Below are 4,864 nucleotides of genomic sequence, written 5' to 3'. Positions count from 1 at the left end.
GCTGCCGTTGGAGAGAGCTTCACCCGGCACAGCAATTCCCAGGCAGCTCATGACAGGTATTGGAGTACCACAAGCATCAGTGCAGGCCATGTGCAGCGAGGTGACGACCCTCCCAAGCCATTCTCGTCCTGACCTCGCCTCATTGCAAGCTGTAGACCCCGTGATTGGACCTGTTTTGAGACTCTGGCAGAAGGGCCGCCCTCCGGAGGCTGTGGAGAAGGAGAGTCTAGGTAAGGAGAGCAGGGAGCTGGTCCAGAAGTGGCATCGTCTGTTGGAGAAAGAGGGATGTCTGTACCGCCTTACCTACTCCTCGGATGGAAACAAGGAAGTCCACCAGTTGCTGTTGCCGCAGAGCCTGCAGAAGGAAGTTTTCACCCAACTACATGATGCCCATGGTCACCAGGGGGTCGATCGGACCACCGACCTAGTACGGAGCCGTTGTTTCTGGCCGGGGATGTTGAAGGACGTGGAGCAGTGGTGCAAGGAATGCCAGCGTTGCATTGTGGCTAAAGCAGTAAGACCGAAGGTGAGAACGTACATGGGCACACTCCAGGCCTCCAGCCCCAATGAGATACTAGCCATGGACTTTACCTTGTTGGAGCTGTCGAGTGATGGGAGGGAGAATGTCCTGGTTTTAACAGATGTCTTCACCAAGTACACCCTGGCCATCCCGACGAGAGACCAGCGTGCTAGCACTGTGGCTGACGTGCTGGTGCGAAATTGGTTCCATCTGCTGGGTGTGCCGGCTCGCCTGCATTCAGACCAAGGGAGGAACTTCGAAAGTCACATCATCCAGCAGCTATGTAAGTTATACGGCATTAAGAAGAGTCGCACCACTGCATACCATCCAGAGGGCAATGGTCAATGTGAACGGTTCAATAGGACGCTGCATGATCTGCTGCGCACGCTTCCCCCGGAACAGAAGAGGCGGTGGCCCCAGTACCTCTCGAAGTTGACCTACGCCTATAACACCACTGTCCACCAGGCTACAGGGGTGAGTCCTTACTTCCTTATGTTTGGCCGTCAGCCACAGTTACCTGTCGATCTTCTACTAGGCACCAGCAGTGAAGAACCCAGTGGAGGCTCAGTGGAGGAGTGGATCCGAGAACATCAGGATACCCTGAATGAGGCATACAGCAGAGTGAGAGGACGCCTGCAGGAACGACTGGAGCGCAGAAATCTCAAGCACCATGCAGGAATCCGGGATGCAGGGTTCCAAGAAGGTGAGCTGGTGTACCTGAAAAACCATCAAGTGAGAGGGCGAAATAAGATTCAGGATACTTGGGACTCATGCCTTTACCGGGTAGTCAGGTGTCCAGTGGGCTTGGGGAATGTTTATTCTGTTGTTCCCATAGACCAGGACTACCCGGTTAAACAGGTACATCGGGCCGAGATGAGGGCTGTTGGTGCAGGAGGAGTGCCAGAGATAGTGGCCAGGGTGTCAAGTTCTGAGGAGTCCGAGGATTCAGAGGAGGACGACAGCGACCTGGAGTCAGTGAGTGGAGCATCCTTATGTGTCATGGTGGATAACTATGATTTCAGTGTCCAGGACTCCGCTACTGTAAGCCGGATAAACGGGCCGCCCTTGGACCCATCAGGTCTGGACATTGTTCCCCGCAGGGAGGGGGCCGAGCCTTCCTCTAGGCGTACCACCCGTGCCACAGCAGGACAGCACTCAAATCCTTACCATCTTCCCCAATCCACCGGCGCACAGAGAGCACCGTCTGTGGTGTGAGTATGGTGGCTGTGAAATCTCTAACAAATAGGTTATTACAGTGTAGTAAATCGTCGGGACGACGATTTTTTTTCTTGAGGGGGTAGAATGTAGCCGCTGGAGGGAGGCGGGGTTATAAATTTTGACAGGCAGATTTAAGGAGGCCCTAATCAGGCAGAAAGACAGCTGTCTGTCTGAAGTCCTCACCGGCTGATTTGCTGCAGGCTGGTGAGGAGGATTGTGTGAGGGCACTGCCGACCGTAAGTTTTTAGAGTTTTCAGACCATACTGAGAGTTGGCAAACTGTGCATATATGTAGAGGCACACGACATTAGTACATTTGTGTGGTTGTGTGTTTCAAGTTGTTAGGTGCCGCTCCTGTGTGCACAACAAGTGCCCAGCGCATATAGCCTACTGAAACACGGAGCAGGTTGGGCTCCTGGGTAGGAATGAGCTGGTGAACAGGAGGTATGTTGATTGCTATGAGTAATAAAGTGTCCACTGTTTCCCCAGCATAGGTGTGTGAATATGTTGATGCTGACCATATTGCATTTTTTGTTGTCACTAAAACAGTTACAGGAGGGAAGCGAGCCAACAAGGGTCGGTCAGATCAGTGTGTGTGCACCCTGTGACAGTCGTATGGTAACATAATTTATTTTATTCCATGTATTGCCTGTATTGTAATATTGCATGATGGATGTTTTAAAGCTTGTATGTTGCATGGCTTGCTTGCTATATGTTTGTTTGTGAGCAGTATTTGCTTTGTGTTGTAGGTGCATGAGGAACAGCTGTGCATGGCCTGACTGCTGTTCCTTTTTCCTCTTCTTTGTGGTTTGGTTGATGTGTTCAGTTGAGCAGCTACCGCGGAGCGGGATTGCGCTCCTTGATGGTCTCGTGTTAAGATATACACAGAGCGGAGCTGTTCAGCTGAGCCGTCATTTATTTTGTTTGTTTGTTTTGTTTTGTTTTGTTTGTTTTACCACTCTCCCACCTATTGACCATGTTAAACAGTCGGCTTCCATCTCCAAGCGTGCTCAGTCTGCCTTAACTCGAGGGGCTTAGGGGTGTGCTGTGTATACCGGCAGGAGTTGCATTTGAGCGTGTGCAGTGTTTGGTTGCTCTATAGAGGTGCCGTGTTATAGTAACTGCCAGGTGCGTGTGTGTAATGTTATAAATCACTGTGTCTATCCCCTCTCTCACTCGCAGTAAGCCCGAGGGAGCCAGGCCGGCTGTATCCTGATCATTAGAGGAGATGTTTTAATCATTATTGCTCCTTTTACATGTGCCAATAAATAAATAGATTTGAATATAACTTTTGTATAAATAAAGAAACAAGTGTTGTTGTAAAACTTTATACTGGAGTTCTGGCTCATCTTTTGAACCAAGGGTAACACACCGTTTATACTGAGTTAGTTTGTGTCTTAATTATTCACAGTCTCTGTCTCAGTTGTGATGCTGCTGGTCCATGTCCAACTCATGTGTCACTGTTATTGGGTTTGTTAGGAAGCAGATGGTTCCTCTGAAGACAAAACATTCCCTTGATAATTTAACTCCCTTGGTGGTGGAACGAGGTACGCAGCTCTCAGTTGATGTTTCATAACTCCTTGGGATGTTTCAGGGATTTATTGAGTGATGCTGCTTTTACACTGTTTACTCAAGTTGAGAATCAATTGTTTGTTTGTTTGTTTACAATGGATTGAGGTAATTGAACTTATGTATTTTATGGTATCTGAAATTTGAATGTGAATTATTTTTTTGCTCAGAAAAGTTTATTTTGTACCTTTTGTCTTTTTGTTTGTGACCAACATTAATTAAGCGTAGATGAAATATTTACTTTATACTAATTTCTGCTTTCATCTAGTTTCATCTAGTTTTCACTGTGCTCTGTAAATGAATAACACTTAAGCACCAGTAGGCTACGTAGCTCTCTGTCTTATTCTTTGGTCCCAACTGTTTGGTTTAACAGTTAAAAGGAGTTTAGAGGTCCATAGAGTCCACTTGAGTCAGGACACCCAGGGTAAACTCTGCAGAGAACTGCTGCAGAACGGTGCCATCTGTTGGCCGGAGAGCAACAACACATCTACACAATCCAACCTCAATGTGTCTTCTTGGGTGCATTTACACTAATGTCTATCACACTATCTGTCTGTCTGTCTGTCCCCCCCAATAAAAATACCACCAAATTATTCAAGATTGAACAAATGTATCTTCAGACTTCACATTCTTCACATTTTAGATTCATCTAAAAGGAAATGATTGAAATGGTGGAACAAATTTCTGACTCCCCATTCCATCTCTGGTCTCCTCCACTACGATGCAAATGAATGGGTAGCAGGCTTTTTATCTATCTATCTATCTATCTATCTATCTATCTATCTATCTATCTTCGCCCTTCGTATCTTGCTGAAGTATCCACGGTGGGAAAGTGCAAGGCATTTGTTTGTGTCCAGTAATGTCCCGACATTCAATGCTTTGTTAAGACATTTTATTTATACATTTATCTGCAGACTGTATCGATCAAAAAATGGAATTATAATGTCTCTGACTGACCCAACTAACTCAGAGTGACACGAAATACACTTCCATGTTTTGGAAATACTGGTCTAAACAACTGTACTGTTTTTAGTTTGTGTGTGGACTGACTGTGTGCTGTCTATATTGTTTGTCTATGTTTCTTTGTCTGTGTCAATTGTTGGACCTGGAGTCTGTGAAATAAAGTTCAATTTTGCCATTTTATTATGTATAGTTTGTTCTTTATATTTTGCTATTTTATTATGTATAGTTTGTTCTTTATATTTTGCTATTTTATTATGTATAGTTTGTTTTTTATATTCTTATTCTTTATATTCTTATACTATATGTTGTTATCGTCACTGTGTGTCTGTGTAATGCTGCTGCTGCACTGTCATTTCCCAGCTTGGGATCAATAAAGTCTATCTATCTATCTATCTATCTATCTATCTATCTATCTATCTATCTATCTATCTATCTATCTATCTATCTATCTATCTATCTATCTATCTATCTATCTATCTATCTATCTATCTATCTATCTATCTATCTATCTATCTATCTATCTATCTATCTATCTATCTATCTATCTATCTATCTATCTATCTATCTATCTATCTATAACAGTTGTTGGTTGGGC

This window comes from Trachurus trachurus (genome assembly GCF_905171665.1).
Source record: "Trachurus trachurus genome assembly, chromosome: 4".
Lineage (NCBI taxonomy): Eukaryota > Metazoa > Chordata > Actinopteri > Carangiformes > Carangidae > Trachurus > Trachurus trachurus.
Note: the sequence above shows the minus strand (reverse complement) of the source record.